The sequence below is a fragment of the Amborella trichopoda genome, chromosome 10, assembly GCF_054954075.1.
Source record: "Amborella trichopoda isolate Santa Cruz 75 chromosome 10, AtrichopodaSantaCruz75HAP2 v2.0, whole genome shotgun sequence".
NCBI classification, from domain to species: Eukaryota; Viridiplantae; Streptophyta; class Magnoliopsida; order Amborellales; family Amborellaceae; genus Amborella; species Amborella trichopoda.
Genome location: NC_142345.1, coordinates 33,122,002 through 33,146,125, shown reverse-complemented (window position 1 = coordinate 33,146,125; position 24,124 = coordinate 33,122,002). Strand labels below are relative to the sequence as shown.

Here is a 24,124-nt window from a genome sequence, read left to right as displayed (position 1 = left end):
TTGAGTTTGAAGGCTGTACAGATATGAGCCTGATAATGATTATGATCCTCTCAACTTATGGAACTGATAATGATCATGATCATCACGATGCTGATGATGAGAGGAAAAGATTGGTTAGTACCATATTAGGGTAGCGCCAAACAATGAAGCCTTGGCTTCCCTCATGCAATCCAGGTGCAATCTGTAAAGATTAAATGCCCTGGGATCAATGCATTGAACAGGAGTGTTTTCTCTCTCTCTCTCTCTCTCTATATATATATATATATATATATATATATATATATATATGTGGTTGCTTGAGCGTATGTGGGACCGCACGCAAACATGTTGGCCTCATGTGGGCAAATAGACAAGAAGCCCACACACCCACACATAAAATAGAATGCTACTGTTTGGCACATGTCCAAAAGCTGAAGTAGGGGCTTGTGATGGTAATTATCCAGACAAGCATTATTAGAGTTGCATTTTCATTATGTGGTAGCTAGTATTTATTGATTGTGAGGAGAACAAAAAGGGCACATGTTGTTTAGCTCTGTAACATGTGATACACACATTTGACAAGATTTGGACTTGGACTTGGATTTGATTTCAACAGTGTCCCAAGCTTGAATCGTACAACGTAACTGCCCTCCAAAAGAAGGTACATGCATCGAGTCCTTTGCCCATAGGTTGGATGTAATGAAGTGGGATGATATTATGTAGGTTGGACGAAATCAAAGGATGATGTTCCCAATAGCTAGGTGCTCTTTAATATTAGGAAAAATTATATAAATATTCGTTATATTTTCTGTTTTTATAAAAATATCTGAAACTTTCTATTATTACCCAGATGTCTATTTTTTCAATTTCATAACACTTTTTTTTTCAAAAAAATAAAACTGCTCATTTTCTATTTTTGAAGAACAGAATTTTTAATTTTTGATTTTTCAAAAATTGAATTTTATTGCTTGTAAGATATAAGGTATAGATATAATATGATACTTATATCTACTATTGTTATTCAAATAGTGTATTGGTAAAAGTGTATGGTTTTTTTTAAGAGGTTTGGGTTCAAATCTTGTCCATACTATGATGGTTTTTTTTTTGTGCTTTTCAATAAAATAAAAAACATCTATTTTTTATTGAAAAAAACTAGATTGCGTATGGGGGAATTGAACTCTTGAAGTGAATGTGTAAAGGCATGCATGATAACCGAAAATCCATGTCCATTCCATGAAGAGGTTTTTTTTTGTTTTTTAATAAAATAAAAAATATCTATTTTTTATTAAAAAAATTAGATTGCGTATGGGGGGATTTGAGCCCTTAACGTGAAAGTGTAGAGGCACACATGATAACCAAAAGGTTAACTCAACTTCAAGTTTGAAATTCGGTTTCTCCAAAAATCAAAAATTGAAAAATTTTGGGTTTTCAAAAACTGAAAAGGGACATTTTTTTTTTTTCTAAGTGTTATAAAGTTGAAAAAACGGATATCTGTATAATAACAAAAAGTTTTAGGTATTTTTGTAATAACAAAAAATATAACGGATGTTTACATAATTTTGCCTGACATTGGTTAAGAAAGTGGAATAATGGTCATAATGGTTATGTCATGTCTAACTGGCCCTTTTGACGCTATGCTTGTTGAACTGATTCCAAGGAAGTAAGGTAACATCCCCATGGTTAGGCCTTGGCCCTCTCTAACCCACTTCCTAACTATATGGCACTAACACCTCATTCGAGCGTCTCTCAAATATAAGTAATTGCTATCCTTCAAGTAAAATGAAAATGGCTTCACTAAGAATACCCATTTGATAGCTTCACTGAGAATACCCATTTGATATCCATATTGCATAATCCGTTCTCTAATCTTCTTCTTCTGATAAGAACTTTTATTGGTATATACCTAACAATCTACTAAGTGATGTCAAGTCCCTAACATGCACTCAGTAGTAAATACACCATGCTATAATTTGTCACCTCAATTTGGAACAATCTCAAGCTTGAGTCTCTTTAATTAGATGCCACTATATCTGGGACGATAACCTTAAAGTACCTCAACCAACCAAAACTTAACTTTGGAAAGCTAGTTTCAACTCAAAAAAGAGGAAAAAAAACAGGGATCAGATATTGGATGTCCAAAACTGTCCCGGATGACGGACAACGACAACATGACATTTCGAGTTCCATTTCTACTATGATTACATTAAAAAACAAGAAAAGGAGAACATAATGGCCTATAATTATAACTAAAAACTCAGGGAAGTTTTTGAGTCGAATTGACTAAGAAACCTAGTTTTGGTCTCGGAGATTAGTCATTTCAATAGTGTTCGAGTCCAAACTCTGGATCCCTGAACCTTGCTGAAGTGTCAAGCATTTTTTCAGTGAAAGAATAGCTTGGATATTGGATGTTTGAAGCGATCTTTCACTCAAAAAGAAACTTTCTGGTTCAAAAATTGGATATCCGAACGCGACCACTTATTGAATGAATTAAAAAACATGAAAATGTATAAGAATGAATCCAAGGCCTAGTTCTTCAAGGTGGCACGGTGACACAGCTCGACGTCTTAGGTTCTACTCCTGTTAACATCAAGTGAGAGAGAGAGCATAATGACTTACAACTCCACATGACTTACATACTCCAACACTAAACTTTTAGGAGTCTTTAAGTCACCAACTCAGGTTTGACTACCTCATGGCTCATTAACATTTATTATTGTTCTTTTTTTTTTTTTTTGAATTCCAGACATTAGATGTCCAAATTGATTGTTTTTTGTAATTGGGCTAATTGGGACATCCAATGCCCAAGCTGGTCTTTCACATTATCCTCAAAATAAAAGATAAAGTGGTATAGTTCAAACTTCAAACATTGGATGGTTCAATTTGTTAATGTGTCAACTTTTTCCAGTGAAAGGCTAGCTCAGACATTGGATGTGGAAGCTAGTCTCACTCAAAAAAAAAAAAGAAAAAGAAAGAAGGGGTATGTGATTCTGATATTGGATGTTCAATTTGACCCACTTATTAAATGAATACAAAACCATAAAACAAATGGAAATGGACCCAAGGCCTAGGTCATCAGGTTGGTAGGGTGTCACAACATTAAGTTTTGGGTTCTATTCCGGTCACAACTCGGGTATGATTCAGAGACCTTTTGAGTTTTCAGTTCCAGTGTATATGCGTCATATTGCCACTTGTCAACTTTTTTGGGTGTACGGATAATTTAGACATGGAAAATTGTTTCATGCTGGCTGGACCACATGACTATATATAAGGTCCGAAAAATGTTAAGCATCCGCATCCATCTTAAAGATGGATGCAAGTAGGTGTTCCATCTAAAAACAATGGAAACTAATGGTCCAAATTATTTCTAACTAGAATTATCATTTTTAGTTTTTAAAATGTACTTATTTTTTCATATTCATGATCTCCATGTTAGAGAGTACATGTCCTTAAAAATTAACTCCAAAAATCCATCTCAAAAATAGATTTATTAATAGGCCCGCATTTCTACATATGATGGCTTGGCCGCATAGAAACCGGGTCCTTTAGACATTAGATGCCCAAATCGAGCTTTGATTAAAAAAAACCCGCATGTGGCTTGGATATTATAAGTCCGAATTGGCCTACTGGGAAAAAGAAAAAAACATAAAAATGAACCGGAACATACTTGAGGCCTAGGTCATCAAGGTGTCAGGGTACTATAGCATGATGTCTTGGGTTTCATTTGAAAATAAAGGAGGAGAAGAAGAATATCATATATCACATAAAAAGAGTTTTCCGTTTCGGATTATAAGTTGTTACGTTTTTATTTTTTTTTCCAGTGGTTTTTAGATGCAAATGGGGTAAGAATTGAACCGAAAATGTAGTCAGGCCCGGAAACCTTGGGAGTTTTCAGTTCCAAAGTGTATGAGTCATTATGTTCTATTTTTCTTGAATGTTGATGAGGTAGGGATGAAACCCAATACATCACGTTTTGCTGATTAAAAAAACTTGATTCTCATGTTGTAGAGCCATAATCTTCCCATGTGTAGACATCAACGTCTGAACCACTCTCACTATTAAAGAACAACTAAGAGAATTTTATAAGGTCTTTGCAACTCCCCAGAAGCAGCATGTGAAATACATTCCTACCCATCTCTAGATATTGATTTTTCAAACCAGTATAATTATTTTTTTGAGTGAAAAACTGGTTCGGACATTCATTGTCTGCACCAATATCTTTTCTTAGTGAAAGGCGAATTTCAATATTGGATGTCTAATCCGACTCAATTAGGAGCATGTGATTCCATGTCTTCTTGTTGACAAGTATGAATGATATCAAATAATGGAGAACATAATTGGCAGCACTGAAGCAATTCATGACATAACTAATGCAAAATGAGAATAGATGAGACCTAAAGAGTACAGGAATCCCAATTCTCTACACTCCTAATCCCAAGGAACTACCAGAAACACTCAAACCCTGAGCTTCCTAAACCTACAGATTTTGAGCTAGTCCTAAGAGGGGGATGAAATCTCCATCCCCCTAAAGTAGGGGTGGCAATGGGTCGGGTCCAGATCTGGCCCAAACCTGAAAATATAGTTTGGGACCCGAATCTGATCCAATTCGACCAAAAAATTAAATATCTATGTATTTAACTGTATTAAATATGTTAAATATATTGAGACTCCAAAAATATTATCGGACCCAGATCCGGACCCAAATAATGTTCAGGCTCAAGATTTGGACCCGGACCCAATTGGTATGTTTGGATTCCTTGATAAAATTGTTTTTCCTTACAAAGCTTATTTAGTTTTTAAATATATTTTACATTGTTTTTCCTTACAAAGCTTATTTAATTTCTAAATATATTTTATGAAATTATAGGAATGTTTGGGTGACATCCTATTATGTGAGTCATTAGTAGACTAATGACAAGTTTAGCTCATAACATAGAACTAACAATTTGGTAACAACTTGTTACTCATAATTAATTGCACTAAGGGAATTAAGGCAAGAGTTACACTTAGATCTCAACTCCTATAGATCATTATTATGAGAGTTACAAAGTTATATGTTCTTTATAAAGAGTTAACCTATCAAGAAAGAGAGAAGGGTTAAAAAGGATGAGTTAATGAAATTCATCGAAAGAGAACTCTCAAATTTTCCTGTCTTTGGATGACTCAATTAATAGGATTTGATATAGAACCTTGAGTCTCTCGTGTGATTTGAGGATAGATTTGAATAAGTTGTTCCTTAAGAAATGTTTTTTGTGATGAAAGCTAATGCCCACTAACCGTTCAGCTTTCAAGATATATATCTCATTGTTACATACCCTCAAATTATCCATCAAGGCACACCCTAAGGAATAATAAACCTGATATTCTGCACTCAATTTCCAAACTGTAAACCCATAGAAAGGTGGTTTTACAAGGAACACTTTTCATTATATTTTTTATTCATTCAATAAGTGGGCTAGTTTAAACATTGGATGTCTTAACCAATCCAGCTAAATAAATTAGTTGGGATGTCAATCGTTTGAACTGGCACTTTTACTCGAAAGAAAGTAAAAATACCTTGTTCAAACATTATACGAATTAGAAACAATTTGAAAATTAGAAAAATATGCGACAAAGTGTGACATGAGCATGAAATCTAGAATATGCTAGAATGCTTCAAATTTCTAAGAAAAGTATTTTTCCTGAATTTTCCTTTTTTTTCTAAAATTAGAGCTTCTTGGGCTTTTGGTCAATTTTTACTTTATGGAGGAAATGGTTAAATCCCTTTACAAAATCATTAAATAGGTTAAATTATCTTAATTAACATTTGAGAAGTTATTTTTCTTATTTTTATTGTACTCGAGTACCTCAAGAAAACAAAAACAAACAAAAAAAAAAGAAATTTTTTAAAAAAAGTTCCCAAAATGCCCTTATTTAAAGTTGTGCAGCTAAACAAATAGGGGTGTTTCAATAATTTGATACCTCAGAAAGTCTAAACCAAATATAAAAATACCAGAGGTTGTTCAAAGTTATAAATGGAAAATACATTGTTCAAGGATCCTAAAGAGGAACAATTAAGAATATTTACATCGCTTGATACATGCATCGTTAAATGACAAAAATACTCTCAATTATTCCTCATTACAAACTCTGAACTTGTGTTCTTTATTTAGAACCTTAAGGGAGCAAGGGAATTTCATCATTAAGTTAAGAGCTTCCGGGAGTCAAATTATTGAATTACCTTTAGTTCTGCAAGTTTCCCAATCCCAAATAAGGGTAATTTGGAAATTTTAATTTTTATTTAGGCAGGTACAAAGTAGAAAAGCAACTCTTCACGTGTTAATAGAGGTCATGTGGCCCTTTTATGATTTTGTAGAGAGTTTCGACCTTTTAAAGTATATTTTCTCAAAAAAAACATAAAAAGACAGTAACATAAATATGGAAAAAAGCAAAGAAGTGAATGGAGACTATTTAAAGAAGGATGTAATTTCTATTAATGCCTAGACTTTATGAAAACAAAGTAAAGTCTCAACTCGAAGCCTCATCTAAAAAGCACTTTGAGCATTGAAAATCTCCATGATGGCTCTAAAACCAATCAACATCAATTATGAAATTTGAAGCTAAAAAAATAGTATAAATCTTACAAATTTGTGCAAAATGGATGGTCTAGATAATGTGTTATAATATATACTATTTTTAGGGGTTGCGATTTTTTTTCTCAACCATAATTTTCATGGTCGTGATGATCGATTTGAAGGTTTTCGACTCTAAAACTACAATTTTGAGTGAGTTATGAGGTAAGGATTTACTTATTTTAAAAGGCTGCTACGTTGTCAAAATATTTTCCTTTAAAAATTAATTAACTTATTTATATACACTAAGTAAATTTTAAAATATGATTTCTAAAAGAAATAATAGCCTCTACTTTCATTTACTTTTAGAATAACAATAGTTCCTCTTTTTTAGAGTGCATATTTTATTTTATTTATTTTACGCCTAGGATTAAGCTTGAATTTGGGTAGTGGATGCTTCTCACAATCTCACATTTATAAATCAAAATTAATTTTAAATAAATAGAATCACCATAATATCCTAAATTTTTTGAAATTAGTAGGGGTATTTTGGTATTTTATTTAACTTGATAATATCTTTTAATTATTTTTACAAATGGAAGATAGTGACTAGCATCGATGTCCAAAATTTAAGCTTAATCTAATATAGAAAAATAATCAAACTAAAATACAATATTCACTATAAAAGTGATGAATATAGAAGAGTGACTTCAGTATAAAATTAAAAAAAATATGGGTCCATTTTTAAAGGATGCGTTTTCTATCAGTTTATGTGTGGAAATGAGTCCCTTCTTAAAATCCATTTTTGAGGTTAATTTTAAACCTAATTTTTTAGGAACATATAATTTTAACATGGAGATCATGAATATCTAAAAATTGAAATAATAATTTTGTGAAGGAAATATTAACCATTAAGTTTTAACTTTTTTTTGGAAGGGACTACCTATTTACATCCATCTTTTTTTTTTTTTGCCTTAAGGGACGCAAATGTAGGAATATTTCCCCCGATGCGTACAACAATTTTTCATTTTTAAATTTCAAAAGCGAAGTATGCCTCCTCGGTTTTAAGGATCATCATCGTCATCATCATCAAATGATTTTTCCAACTAATTGGGGTCAGCTATACGATTTTTAATATGCCATTCTATTTTATTAGGGACCATACTCTCGTTAAGGCCATAAGTCCCCATATCTTTTCTCATTACTTCTAGTCATGTCTTTTTGGGCCTACCTCCTGTACTTGTTTAATCTTCTACTTGAACTAACTAGTACCTCTACATGTATAGTACTAGATTTGTTCCACATATTTATTAGTTATCATCCTCAATTTTAAGAATGATAATTAATAAATGTGACCTAGTCCAGTATAATGTAAAAATAATTATACTATTTGCTTTTTTATTCAACAAAGTTGAACTTCACAAAATAATCCATTATTAGAATTGGGAGATTTATCAAACCATAACTAAGTTAAAATATCAACCATTGAAACCTTCAAATTGAGTATTTCGGCCTTGACCATTATGGTTGTGAAAATAAATTAAGATTTCAAACCTAAAAATAATGTATATTATAATATATTATCTAAACTGTTTATTTTATCTCAAAAATAAATGTTCACAAATCTATAAGATTTGTACTATTATTTTAGCTTTAAATTTCATAATTGATGTTGAACTCAATATTACTCGAAATCTTTAGGTTTTCTTACACTGATGAAGCGAACAGAAGAAGAAGAAATAATATTTTTAGTTTGTTACTTGTCATTGTTGAAGGTCTCCAGAAGTACGCAATAATGTTAAAAAAAAAAAAAAAAAGGATGCATCAGTGAGTAATGTAGTGCCACGTATGCAAAAAAGCACAAAAAAGAGAGGCCTTTACCTACGTTAATACGTAGAGAGAGGTGCAACGAGGCCCTACCACTTTATAGGCCTAAAAAAGTCAAAAGTAAAAAATAAAAAGGGCTCAAATAAAAAATAAAAATTAATATTTTTTTAATTTAAAAGAACTATTCAAGTACTTTCTAATACCATGCTCCTAAGTCCTAACGGCATTAAAATTGAAATCTAAAATTGATAGTATTAAAATAATTTTTAACCATTTTATTTATTTTTGAGTGTACTAATAAATTTATATATTATTAATTTTAAAAATATATATTTTTTAGTATAAAATATAAAAAAACTTGAAGTCTTCCTCAAATCAACCGAAGCACTTAATTTTTTAGATCAAACTGAAACAGTTTCAAAAGCGAATATGACAACATTGGTTGAACTCATATAGATTCGGAAAATGGTTTGATAGGACTTCTGCCCTATCACAATAAGTAAATCGCCACCACATAACTTATCAAAAATTATAACTCAAACATTGGAAAACCTTTATATCGACCATCTCAACTTGAACATTACAGACGTAAAAAAAAAAAAAAAAAAGGATTTCAAGCTTTAAAAATAGTGTATATTATAACAAATTATCTAAACCATATATTTTACCTTAAAAATAACTGTTAATAGATCTTCAAGATCGACACTATTTTTTAAGTTTTGAATTTTATTGTGCATGTTGAAAATTGATTTTAAATCCAACATTGATATTTTCGTCGTCAAAACTAGTTTCCGGACAAGGATACTCATACCATAGATTTTCATTAACCGGAGCACTTTCGCTACAAGATGAGGGAAAATGTTTTTGTAGGGCTGCAGCCCAAGGAGAACAATACGACTGCAGCCTTTTACATTGTCCATTAATTTGTACGGTGCGGAATGCTCCCGGTGGTCAACAGAAGGAATTGGGGCACCAGAAGCCCCAGTTGCCTCTTTTTCTCTTTTTTTTATTTTTTTATTTTTGGGTGCAGTTTCTATAAAGTTGCAACTTTAAACAACCCAATTAAGGCACACTTTAAAATTTTATCATAACATGTAATTTTGTTGTAAAATATTCTTAGTAATATCTTAAATCTAGTTTCATACCTAATTAAAAAAATTTAAATTCCAAAAATGGTTAAAATAAAGTAGATCCATGAATATATGAAAATCTTGAAAATGGAAAGTCTAGATAATGTGTTGCAAGACGCACTATTTTCGAGATTAAAAAACTTCTTTTTTCATATTCATAGATCTCGGTGTCGAGATGATTGATTAGATAGCTTTTTCAACATTAAAACAACATTTCTGGTAGATTTTTGAGGAGCATATGTGATTCTGCATTTTAAGGTTGAAACCTTATATAATATTTTCCCTTTATTTTTTACCTTTTTTTTTCTATCTTTCCTCTTCATGAGTTCATTTCAACCTTGTTCTCCAACTTCTCTCTGTAACTCGTATGATAGTCACGACTGTACCGAGAGAGAAAGTTGACAGTTTTTGTAAGTAATGTACCAATGAAGGAACTGTTAGAGAAAATTGTGTTTTTAAATATTTACAAAATAAGGGCCCAAATTTTGATTTATTTTTTTTATTTTCTTCCCCACTCAAAAAGTATTTTAAAATAAGCTAGTGCTTTGTGTAGATAAAAAGAAAAACCCATGTGACGAGAGGGACAAGTGGCCATTGAGCGACAATACTTGTCATTTTTCTCTCTACATGTGTCTCTCTCTATTTTCCCTTTTGTAGTTATATTTATGGAAAGGGTTTTTGGGAGGCTGGGGTACCTTGCACGAGCTCTCTTGGAGGCTGGGGTACCTTGCACGAGCTCTCTTTCTCTTCTAAAATATCTTTCCCTCTCTTATGCTTCATGGTGAGCTGGGTACAGGGATGTGCCTCTCATCTCTGTGAGAGCCCTCCAGAATTACAGGATCAACCCAAGCACCGTGTTGTATATCGAATGAGCTCTTTCTCTCTCTATATATAGTATTGCTAACAGTTGTTTGCAGGAAGTTGTGCTTCATCTTGGGTTATATCTTACTGGAAAACCCATTTTCATCCACTTTCTCTCTTTAGAAAGCTATCAAATTGTGCCTGTAAATTCATAGGTATTGGTGAGTTTGTTCCAACTTTCTTCTTTATCTTATGCATCTAGAAATACTACAAGAAAGTTGGGACGCATTCTAAGAGCAAAGAAAATAATTATTGGTTATTTTTTTATATCGTTGGAATGATTTTTAATGGATGCATGTTTGCTGGAAATTTCTTTTGGATTGCTTAGAAGAGTTTATCAATAGCTGCAATTGATGTTTTGGTTGAAGATTCTTTAGTGGATTACAAGCTTAGGGATATTTGTACATCCTCTTGAGTTTCAAAGAATTTACAGCAACTTGTTGTGGGTATTTTAATAAGAATAACATGTCATATGTTTGTTGATATTTCTGATTGAGTTCAAAGCCCCCATCTTGCATGTTGATATTGCTCTATTTACTTCTGAAAATCATAAAGATCCACTGCATTTAAGCTAACAATTGGTATCAGAGCTTAGAGGTTTTCAATTTATATTGAAAATGGCTAATCCTAGAGCTGTATTGACTGATTTAGTGAAGAATGATAAACTTGATGGCTATAATTTCTCACTTTGGAAAAGTAAAGTATCTTATTTGCTGCATACTATGCGTTTGTTGCATGTAATTGAAGAAGAAATCATAACTGAACCTAATGATGACTCTACAATTAGAGAGAGACAAAGATACTTGAAATGGAAAAATGATAATTTTACATGTAAATGTACCATTTTGAATTGCCTTAGTGATAGATTGCATAAGGTTCAAAACCCTACACTAATGCTAAAGACTTATGGGAGGCTATTGAGAAAAGACACACTGAGGACAATTATATGGCAAAACATGAACTTTATGAAAGATATAACCAACATGAAATGAGAGAGAACCAATTGGTGCTGAAATTTTTTGAAGACATGATTGTTATGACTAACCAACTTGCTGGTTATAGATAACTCATATCCGAGTGTCATCAAATCATGAAGATAATTGAAAATCTCCCTTTTTCATGGAAAGACCTTAAGAAAAACTTGTGCCACAATGGTACCATCCACACTCTTGATGATTTAATAGGACATTTTAGGAAGAAAGAGAATGATAGGGCTTAGGAGAAAAATGAAAGAGCCCACCAGCAGACTTATTTGGCTACTAAAAAAAGGTATGCTAGACCCAATCAAAAGAAGAGAAAAGAAAATAAAGAAAACAATGAGAGAACAAAGAAAGAAGACAAGAAAAAGGGAAAATTCTTTAAAAGGTCAAAAAGATGTTTTAATTATAACAAACTTTGTCATATTGCCAAATTTTGTAGGGCCCACCAAAAAAGATGGAGAGAGGAGAAGCCAATCACCCAAAGGATGTCGCATTCGTAGTAGAAGAGTCTCTCGCAGTACTGCCTCCGGTGGATGGTGGATTGACTCAGGTGCAACAAGGCACATCACCACAAGCAAGGAGCACGTGGTGAACTTCAGAGAGAAGAAAGTTGGTGATTGAAAGCTCTATATGGGAAACTCCTATTGGGTCCACATTCTTGGCGAGGCGACCGTGAAGTTTCCTCTTCCTAGTGGGGGTATCCTTAATGATGTCCTTTATGCCCCCGATATGAGGCGTAACCTCATTTCCTTATCTAAGGTAGATAAAAATGGGGTCCAAGTGAATGTAAAAGAGGGGAATATGACCTTTCTTAAATATGGTGTAGAAGTGGCCAAGGCTTCTCTTTGTGGCAGTTTGTATAAACTTGACATTAATGAAATGAAATCATCTTCATCTTATATTGTTGATCCTTCTTTCTAAGTAAGCTTCAATGTATGGCATAGAAGATTAAGACATATTGGCTATGAAAAATTATCTAGGATGATGAAAAAAGAATTAATTCCTTATAAAGAAATGGTTAAATTTAAATGTGAGAACTGTTTAAAAGGAAAGATGCATAGAAAACCATTCTCAAAGGGATTAAGGGCTGAAAGTGTTCTACATATAGTCAATACTGATATTTGTGGAAAATTAAATGTTAAATCCTTTAAAGGACATGAATATTTTATCACTTTCATTGATAATTATTCACGATATACATATACATATTTGATTTCTCATAAAAGTGAAGCTTTAGGAAAATTTAAAGAGGATAAGATGGAAGTAGAAAATCAACTAGATAAAAATATTAAAATTTTGAAAAGTGATAGAGGAGGAGAATATATTTCACTTGAATTTGAAAATTTCTGTAAGGAACATGGGATCATCAGACAATGCGCACTCCCTTATACACCCTAACAGAATGGTATGGCTGAAAGAAAAAATAAAACTTTATTAGAGATGGTTAATTGTATGATACAAGAAGCTAACATATCTTACCAATTTTGGGGAGAAGCTTTGTTAGCATCAACTTATATTTTAAATAGAGCTCCTAGCAAATCTATAAATGGAACCCTTTTGAGTTATGGTTTAATAGAAAGCCTTATTTAGATCACATTAGAGTTTGGGGTTGTGTAGCTCATGTCCTTAACCCTAATAGAGAAAAACTAGGACCTAAAACAATTAAATGTACTTTTGTTGGGTACTCTAGTCATTCTAAGGATTATAAATTATATGATCATGAGACTAAGACTGTCATAGAAAGTAGAGATGCTCATTTCTTTGAGGATGAAGTAATTCCAAAAGGAAAACAAACTGAAATTATAGAGAAAGAAGAAGAAGAAATGTGACAACCTAGTGATTCCTATGAGAACCCTGGTAGTATTAATCGTATTCCGATTATGGTAGAGCCTAGAAAAAGTATTAAGGAAACTAAAAGACCTAGTTACTTGGATGACTACTATAGGTATAATGTAAAACTTAATGATAAATCCATAAGCTTTAAAGAAGCCATAAGTTCATCAGAGGCATCCAATTGGATGGAGGCAATGCAAGATGAATATAACTCACTAATGAAGAATGAGACAAGGACCTTAGTAGACCTACTAGAAGGTGGTAGAGCCATTAGTTGCAAATGGATCTATGCTAAAAAATTGAATCCAATGGAACAATTGATAGGTATAAAGCTAGATTTGTTGCTAGGGTTTTACCCGAGCAGAAAGGATACATTATAAATATACTTTCTCCCTTGTTGCTAGAAAGTCTATTAGAATTGTATTAGTAATAGCAAACAATTATAACTATGACATACATCAAATGGATGTAGAGACAACATTCCTCAATAGTGAATTAGAGGAAGAGATATTTATGAGGCAACCCGACGGTTCCGAGTCTAAAGAACAAGAATGCAAAGTGTGCAAGCTATATAAATATCTTTATAGACTTAAATAGTCCTCAAGACAATGGTATTTAAAGTTTGCTTAGGCACTAAAGAACTATGGCTTTGTTAATACTAGTGCTGATATTGTGTATACATCCGAAGTATTAGGGGTAGTCATCTCATTTTAGTATTATATGTAGATGGCATTATCATTACATGCAGTGATCCTAAAATTATTAAAGATGCCAAAGAGTGATTATCTGTACAATTTGAGATGAAAGACTTAGGAGAACTAGAGTAGGTTCTTAGCATGTAAATTACAAGAGATAAGAAGAGAAGATTACTCTACTAAAGCCAAGAATTATATACTGTAAAGATACTGAAAAAGTTTAGAATGGATGAATCTAAACCAATGGTTCCTGAGAAAGGGTGTAAATTGTCCAATGACATGTGTCTTAAGACTGATAAAAAAAAAAAAAATTATGGAAAAGATCCCTTATGCATAAGCATTAGGATCATTAAACTATTTGATGAATTGCACATGCCCTGACATAGCATATGCAGTGGGGGTTGCTAGCCGATATATGAGTAACCTAGGCATAGATTATTGGAAACTTGAAAAGAGAATATTTAGATATCTAAAATAGACCACCAGTTATAGCCTATGCTATGGAAATGATAAATTAGAATTACGAGGCTACAATGATGCTAACTGGGCTGATAGAGAGGATGAATTCAGATCTACATCTGGATGTCTTTTTACTTATGGTGGAACATTTATATCATGGGGCAGCCATATACAAAAGAGTATGTCACAATCAACAATGGAGGCAGAGTATGTTGCTTTATATGAGGCGGCCAATGAAGCAATATATTTAAGAAAATTGCTCAGTGAGATACTATTGGCTACATTTGAGAGCACTCCAATAGTTATTTATTTGTGACAACCAAGCTGCCATAGTCATTTCTAAATATCCTATGTACCACAATATTGCAAAACACATTGATAGAAAGTATCATTCCGTGAGAGAGTTTGTGGGACGAAATGATATAGAGGTAATGTATCTCCACATAGATTCCATGATAGCTGACCCGTTGACTAAAAGTGTCAACACATGAAAAATGTGTAAGGGCTATGAGATTGAGATCCACTGGTTTCTTATGATACACTTATGATGAGCCTAAGTGGTGCAGCTATTGAGCATGTGGAATGTTATGTGATTACCCTTCGCCTGTGTGGCATATCCGCCATTGTGGCGATGACACCTGTGTGACATATCCGCCTTTGTGGCGATGACACATGTGTGGCATATCCACCTTTGTGGCGATGATGCCTGTGTGGCATATCCGCCTTGTGGCAATGATGCATGTGTGGCATGTGTAAGCGCCTTCAGAGGGTGTTAGGATATGTTGATTGTTTTTTTTTCTTCTCTTTCCTTTTTCTTTTCTTTCTTATGCACAGACACAAATATGCACATATCTTAAGTCCACAAGCAGAGACAATTTAAACCCTTCCTCTCTTTCTGTTGTTTTCCTTTTCCCTTTTCATTGATTAGCATTACTATTGTAGAATGAACTGAAGGCAATCATTGAAGATTATAATGATGATGACTACTGGGATAAACAAGAGCCTTTCAACTGCCTATTGCATCACCTTACAACTTTTCGTAGCTTGTTCGAAGTGTGTTATAAATCTTATGATATCAAGTTTGTGAAGTTTCTACTGATCAATGCTCATGTTGTGAGAGAGATGAGACTCATATTTGATGCATATGATTTTAATAAAAAAGAAAAGGAGAGTATTAAAAGAGATCTGATATTAGTCGAGAAGGCATCTTTGCATGTGGAGATGATCTTCTCTGAAAGTGCAAGAGTAACGAACGGTGAAGATATGTCTGATGCAGATATGTAAACTATCTATGGATCATATCTGTTGATCTATCTACCTATACCATATGATTTTGGTAAGGAGAAAATGAATGGAATTAATAGAGATCTAACACTATTTGAGAAGGCATGTTAGCATATATGTCTTATCTTCTCTATGTATTCCAAAGGACTATTATTTATGAATATGTGTACAATCTATGGCTTGCGATCCACCTGATCACTACAGGCTAGTCATGGTGTTTATGCCACTCTTACATCTTATGCTCTTTTGCAGCTTTTTCGTATTTTGATATTTGACAGTTGTTATGAAGTTCTTTATTTTCAGATTTTCGCTATTGGCTAGCTTCTGCTTTATTTCCCCTCAACTTTCGCCTCATTTCCCTGCTATTGACACATCATTGTAAGCCCATAGGCTTTTTGGCTGAAGTTCTGTACAAACACAAACATAAACTGGTATGCAAGCAACCTTCATACTTCAGTACTTCAACATTTCCCATTAAAACAACTTTGACTAGATTTACTTCAACATTTCTCAATAAAACAACTTTGACTAGATTTATTCTTGCAAAGGGTTTATTGCATCTCGTTTGATTTGTATCATTTCCTGGATTCTGATTTGAAGCGGTTAAGCTTAGGCTTGTCTATCACATTGGTGTTTTTTCTCTTCGAGTCTTTTGATCAAATTGAATTTTCTCATAGCTATTGCATTTTCCATTAGCTATACCCTTTTGGTAGAGCATGGGGAAATGAAGTTAGGACCTAGTTGCGCATCATTTTTAATGAATCGTTCTTCTCTTTTGGGTAAAAATGAATAGCAATGAACTTTTTGAAGGGGTTAAAATCAAGACCAGTTGGGATAAGACTATTTGATGTATTTCCATTTCTATGCCTAACAAAGAGTTGGTAAAATAGCTTTTTTCCCAATCTGGCCAGGGCAGATATAGTGACCCTTTTTGAGTAATTTGAGAAGTGAATTAGGTCTTGCTTCTAATAAGCTGAAGCATATCAAACATCCCGTTTGCACTGTTTTCAATTAGTCAGGCAGAAATATGGAGTGTCTCAATTATATGGTCTGGGCCTTAGGAACTAGGTTCATTAATATGTAATCCATTTAATTCTAGCTTGTTCAACTTTGGGTCAGGATAAACTCTATCTAGAAATCTAGAAAAAAAGAGGTTTTGCACCAATATTAACCATAAAAGGTCCAAGCAATCAGTAAAAGAGAAGCTTTTGCACTGAGCACAAATATTCTGATATTGCTTACTCTGCTATGTGCAAGTGGGTATTGTTTGGAAATCTGCTTGGAAATCAGGTGTCTATCGAGAGATTTATCTCTAAGATGAAAGGGTTGCCTATCACTTTTTTTTTTGGGGTCGGGGGAAGAGAACTTCCATAGGAGATCCGCAAGGTTTATTTCGATTTAGGGCTAGAGGTTATCAGAGGGAGGAATCTCAAGTATATTACAAATCATCATTTCTGGGGTACTTGGACATGTGAATGTTTTCTTGAGAAAAATGCGATTTAGTATATTTCGATTATCAACTTCATAATTGAATATGGGTTGGTTGAAATTTTGTTGGTTCACACAATCCTATTGGTGGCTGGAGCTTGTTTGGTCCACATTGTAGATTGTTTTGTTGTCACATGAGTGGAGGGTTTTCTATGACATTAAAATAAGAGGACTCTCATTGAGGGATCATTTCTAGTTTGAGCTAATTAGAGTAGATAAAAAAATGAGATATTTATGTGAGGGGGATGTTTTGGTCTATTGAGGTGTGGTTTATTTCTATAGTATAATGTTTATTTTTATTATTTTTATAAGGGGCCATCACTTGGTGTGACATTAAACGGCTCAAGTAGCCAGCGTCAAGAGCATGCATGGGTTCGAGTCCTAAGAGCAGCCACTTTGTGCATCAGCCAAAGGCTAGGACCGTTTTTAGTCCACTCTTCCTAAGGCCCTGGTTAGGTGGGACCAGCATCGGGTTATCGGGACTCTGGTTAGGCAGGACTAGCACCGGCTTACGGCCCTTTTCTTAATGTTTATTTCTATAGTACAAGGCTAACACCTTACATAATTTGTTTTTTACATAAATTTTATTTCTAATTTAAAGAACTTATTCCATATTTAATTATGTCTTTAAAAATGCCTCTAAAGATTAATTAAAAATTACCAAAAATATTATGGTTTGAACTTTTTATATTGAAATAGTTCCAAAAATTTTACGCTTTCTATTATTAATATTTGGAATCAAAATTAGCACAATTTTCAAAGTTGCATTTTTTACTTTGAAAATTGTGAATTTTAAGTTCAATACTTTATTACATAATTATAAAATATTCATCCATACCACTTTCAAGTAATTGCGATAATAATCTTACAACCTTTTCTTCACATATTTTAGCCAGAGGAACCTTTGTTAAAGTTAGACAAAATTCATATATGGATGTTTGTTTTAAAAAAAGACGTCCAAGTATAGTTTTATACCAATGTATAACATAAAATATGAACTTTTAAGTGAAGGAAAAAAAATTTATAAGGTTGAAACCTTCAACTATAGAAGTAAGGTGCACCTTAAAAGTCTTGTAGAAAAGAGTTTTTCGAAGTCGAAAAGCCTTCTAATTGATCATCTCGACTTGAAGATGTATATATATAAAGAATCAAAAGAATTTCAAATCTTAAAAATAATACATCTTATAACAAGTTATTTGGACCGTCTATTTTCAAGATTTTCAATTGTTTATAGATTTGTTCAATTTGCACCATCTTTTGAAGTTTTAAATTTCATAATTAGGGTTGAAAAAGGATTTTTCATGCCACCGTAAAGTTTCCGATATGGGTGGCAATAGACCTGGACTTGTCTAGTATACCTAATACGGGTCCGCGTATGGGTCCAACATTTGGACCCCGTGGGTTGGGTTTGGGTTCAAAACTTGTACCAAACCACTATTCGAATCAGGGTCTAGGTCTGTTGGACCCGACTCGTACTCGAAAACTGTTAGAGATAAAATACTTCAAGCCTATTTATTTGTTGTATTAAGGATCGTATACAATAAGAACTCGTAGTCATCTTTAGCTAATAAACGACAAATCTGACGACTTGAAATCTAATGGTGGGTGATTGTGACCTTGTTGGCAATAATATGGGTATATGATGAGAAAAAAAGGGTAAAAAGAAAAGAAAAAAAAACTCATAGTGAGGGTGGCCATGGACCCGACGAGACCCACAAATGACGGGATAGACCTAGGACCCGATGGGTATGGGTTTGGGTCCAACTGTTGGGCCTGATGTGTATGGGTATAGGTCCAACTTTTGGACCCAACGGGTTGGGTTCGGGTCCAAATTTGGACCCAAATACTATTCAAGTATGCATCCGAGTCCAGTCGGACCCAACCTATTGCTACCCCTAGTTTCCGATACTAGAACTACATCTTCCTACAAAATTTAGAGGTGTACCTTACTTGTGTAGTAGAAGGTGGGCACCCTATAAAAGCCTAACCCTTGGGAGAAATATATATGATGCTAAACTCAAATTTTAAATATTAAATTATGACTTTGAAATTCCTATCTCTATGTAGTTGGCAATAATTTGGGATAACAACGACTAATGGATGACCCTACCACCATATTTGTCTTCTCCCCCTCTTCGAACAATGATCTACAAAAAAACCTGTTAAAAAATTTTGCTCCAATTGATTTCTAGGTTGAAGAGTACTATAACTTTAATAGTCCGTTGAATGGTTTACATATGGGAGGGCTTTCTATGTGACCCAAACCATGGTATATGAGACTAGTCATCGTATCTGAATAGATGGATGAGATGGCTTGAGTCACAGTATCACAAGATAGCACTTAACCGTCAAATCTTGATCAGATGATTCATAGTATTTTATTTTTTATTTTATTCTATAAATAATTTTATAGCAAAATTTGGGGCATGCATAGATCTGACAGGGGCATACATGATAAAAATATTAAAAATATTTCTGGTGATGAAAAATTACTATAATACCCTGAAAAATTGTTGGGATATTTTGGTCATTTAGTTTTACATAAAATTTTTATTTTTACTTTTCCAAGTTTGCTCTAATGGGACTCCCAAAATTTCATCCAAAAATGTTTTGTAGAAAAGAAATAAAAAATAAAACATTGTTTGATATTGCTGGATTTAGTGCTATCTAAAATCACCCACATAAGGAAATCCCATATTATATAGGATTGAGATATTCTCATATTATGTGGGATTGAGATATTCTCATATTATGTGAGATTGAGATATTTTTTTATTGCATGATATTGATATTGATATTTGATAAGTTTCTTAAAAGAAATAGAAATCGAAAAGGGATTAGGACTATTAGATATACCTCTTAGTCTTTTGAGATATATGTAATATTAATAGACGTTTTATATTTAGTATGGATTCCTATCCTTATATATATGGGATGAAAGCATAAAAAATTTGTGTACCTTATTTGGGTCACCATATGAGAATGGTAGTTCCTCTAGAGAGAGAGGGAGACAAAGCCTCATGTGCATATGATGCAATTTTCTCTTAGAGCAGAGAGCTTCCTATGAAGAGAAACGTTGATGGTGCCCCTTGAAGACTACTATAGAGTGAGAGGTTGGTTTATTGTAAAGAAGCGGTTCTCCACGGTTTGTTTTTTGTAGAGAAGCGGTTCTCTTGGAGATTTTGAATTGTTTCTCCTTTTAATGAGATAAAATCTCGTTTTCTCTTAAAGTTGTTCCCTTGAGATGAAGTCTTGTTTTATCTCAAAGTTATTCGCTTCCTAAACAGCGGTTTAGTTATGGAATAGAGATGAAAGATCAACATGGTGCTGTTATGGAATAGAGATGAGAGATCAGCATGGTGCCATTATGGAATGGAGATGAGAGATTTTGCATGGTGTCATTTGGGAGAGTATGTTTAAAATGGTGTCATTTGGGAGAGTAGGTTTAAAGGGTTTGCTCGAGTATTTTTTTGTCGAGGTTTGTTCCAAAATCTTTAATGCAACTTTCATTGGTATAGTGGATTTCTGTTTGCCGTGCCCGTGGATGTGTCCTACTAGGGTGAACCACATAAATCTTTATGTTTTTCTGATATGTGTTTCAAGCTTTATTTCTTATACGTTATTTACCAAAAAATCAACCCATTGGGTTTAGAGCTTCAGCGTACAACAAGTGGCATCAAAGCCCGGGTTTGGGATTGTCGGTATGGCGATAAAGATTTCGAATGCAAAGTTCGAGGTACATAAATTTGATGGCAAACACTATTTTTCAATAAGAATAAAGAATAAATTTATGTGGTAAAAGATGAAGAATTTATGACGCTATCTAATAGATGTTAGCATGGTAAGCAGGTGATTTTGATATCAAGGTGGTGATTGTTGGATTTAATGCTATCCAAAATCACCCACATAAGAAAAACCCATATTATATGGGATTAAAATATTCTCATATTATATGGGATTGGGATATTTCTTTATTATGTGATATTGATATTGATATTTGATATATTTACTAAAAGAAATAGAAATCAGAAGGGATTAGGACTCTTGGATAAATCTCTTGGTCTTTTAAGATATATGTAACATCAATAAAAAGTTTCATATTTAGTATGGATTCCAAACTTTATATATATGGGATGAAAGTACAGAGAATTTGTGTGTCCTATTTGGGTCACCATATGGGAATGATGGTTTTTTTAAAGAGATAGGGAGGCAGAACCTCTTGTGCACAAGATCCAATTTCCTTTTAGAGAATAGAGCTTCTTATGAAGAGAAACATTGATGGTGCTTCCTAAAGACACCTATAGAGTGAGAAGTTGATTTCTTATAGAGAAGCAGTTCTCATGGAGATTTTCAGTTGGTTCCCGTTATAGTGAGATAAAGTATCATTTGCTCTCAAAGTTGTTCCCTTCCTAAACAATGGTTTATTTATAAAATAGAGTGGTTTAGTAATGGAATAGAGATATAAGAAGTGGGATTACATATAATTTATATGTTGTTGGGGTCACGTACAAACATTTTCTTTTACGGAATGATATGCAACTCATGTTCCCTTTTTAACATAAAGAGATCATTCACTACTTATTTAATGCCCTACAACAAATTGAGAAGTTTTATTTGTATTTTGGAAGCTATTATCCTTAATTTTACTAGTACTTTGTCCTCAAGTTTCAACACAATTAAAAAGAGAAATTTTTGAAACTATTCAAGCATAATCTTCCTTGTTCAATTTAAAGAGAAGAATCATGGAAAAGAATAAGAGAGAGAGAGAGCACATTATGGACCGAAGAAGCAGCATAGGGGAGAAAAGTGAAGGGATTGTTTTTGAGAGAGCGAGAAAGAGGTGCATAAAGATGATATGTTTTATATGGATAGGGAGAAAAGAGACGTGCAAGAAAAACCAAGAATCGATGCAAAGTATAGACAAGTAGAGTAGAGAGAGGATAGAGAAGGAAGGAGAGAGAAAGGAAATTACCAGAGAGTAAGGACATGAGACAAAAAGCAACAGAAGCAAAGAAACGTTGAGAGACAGTATAAGAGATAAAGTGATACATATAAGGTGAGAGGAAGTATCATAGAGATAAATAAAAAGATGTGAGAGAGAGAATGTGAAGAGAGAGAAAGTACCATAGAGGATGATGAGATAAAGTGAAATACATATCATGTCAGAGGAAGTATCATAGAGATAAATAAAAAGATGAGAGAGAGAAAGAAAATGTGAAGAGAGAGAAAGTACCATAGAAGATGATGAGAGAGAAAAAAAAATGTGAAGAGAGAGAAAGTACCATAGAGGATGATGAGAGAAAAGGAATTAAAGCTTTTTAGCCATAATAGCAGAATCGTGCTTTGTTTTGTTAACTCTTTAACACCTTTTGCGACTTTATAACTATTTCATCTAGGGTCCTCTTCTCTAGACCCTGCTCTGTTTCAAAAACTTCATCCTGTGAAGATTGTGAAGCAAATGGCATGAACCCAAATTGGACGTCACTAAAACTAGTAAAAAAATTACATTGTTTAACTTCAATGTTATCTCTAGTACCCTTTCTAGAGACTTGAAAAATGGCTCCAGAAAAAAGAGGGCGACTCAATATCCACTATATTAGAGAAGGGTGTGCGTTCTATAAGGTTGCAACCTTAAACAATCCAATTACGGCACACCTCCAAATTTTATCATGACATGTAATTTTAGTGTAAAAAATTCTTAGGAGTTAGGATTATCTAAAATATTGTTCTCATATTCGATTATAAAATTGTAAACTCCAAAAATGGTTAAAATCAAGTAGATTTATAAACATATGAAAATATTGAAAATGGACGTTCTAGATAATGTATTGCTTCTAGGACTAAAAATCTTTATTTTTTTTCGTATTCATACATCTCAATGTCGAGATGATCAATTAGAGGGTTTTTCAACATTAAAACAACCTTTCCCTATTGATTTTTTAGGTGCATCTTTAACTCTACATTTTAAGGTTGCAACCTTATACAAACTTTTTCCATTAGCGGAAGGATGAAGTTTGTATAGGGTCTAGGCTTTATGAAAATAAAATAAAGACTCACCTCAAATCCTCATCCTCAAAGCACTTTCTGTATCGAAAATCTCCACGATAGTTCTAAAATCAATTTTTAATACCGAAGGTAAAAATTTAAATCTTTAAAATGGTACAAGACTTGTGGAGATGGTCTAGATGATTTGTTACAATATGCACTATTTTTAGAATTTAAAATCCTAATATTTTGTCACAACTATAATGTTCAATGTGAGATTATCGATTAAATGTTTTCTAATACTTGAATTACAACTTTAGACTATTTATAAAGTGAGGATCTTTATTTTGGTAGGGATGCAGCCCTATTAAACCATTTTCCTTAAGGAAAAGTGAGCTCTATATAAATTATGGAGCTTTCAAGTACAAACATTCCTTAAAACCCTAAGAACCATTGAACAAACGCTTTACCTTTTCCCAAAGCAATGGTTTGGTCTTCTTCTCAGTTGATCTTTGCAGGAGATGCCATCCTCCACCAGCACTCGGATCCGTGAACATTTATTTTTAGCGTGAAAAGGGTGGCCTAGATAATTGGTTATAATATATATCATTTTCAAGGTTTCAAGTCCAAATTTTTTTTCAGCCAGAATTTTCAAGGCCAAGATGATCGATTTGAAGGTGTTCCGACACAAGAATTTAAAACTTTACTTATTTGAAGGGTTGGTGCCCTCTCAAAGTATTTTTCTTTAAAAATTTAATTAACTTGTTTATATGCACTAAGTATCAAATACGTTCTTAGCGAGGACATAAATCTCAATATCTTTTCTCATTATTTCCCTTCTTATCCTTTTTGGCCTACCCCAGGCCCTTTTGAGTCTTCAACTTGAATTAACTTGTATCTCCTAATAAATACTATGTACTGTACCACGCATTAATTAGTTATTATCCTCAATTATAAGGATGATAACTAATAAATGAAACTTAATACAATATAATTATAAAATAATTACGCTATTTGCTTCTTTATTCCACAATATTGAACGTTGCAAAATAATT

At 33.2% G+C, this 24,124-nt stretch overlaps 1 long non-coding RNA gene across 1 annotated transcript; it reads left to right on the top strand.

The window, feature by feature from the left end:
* The first annotated feature begins 10,162 nt into the window (after window positions 1-10,162).
* On the top strand, window positions 10,163-12,222 carry LOC148780156 (uncharacterized). The gene is made up of 2 exons (XR_016042803.1): window positions 10,163-10,500; window positions 11,765-12,222. It is a non-coding gene; the product is annotated as an uncharacterized LOC148780156 (long non-coding RNA).
* Window positions 12,223-24,124: the final 11,902 nt, after the last annotated feature.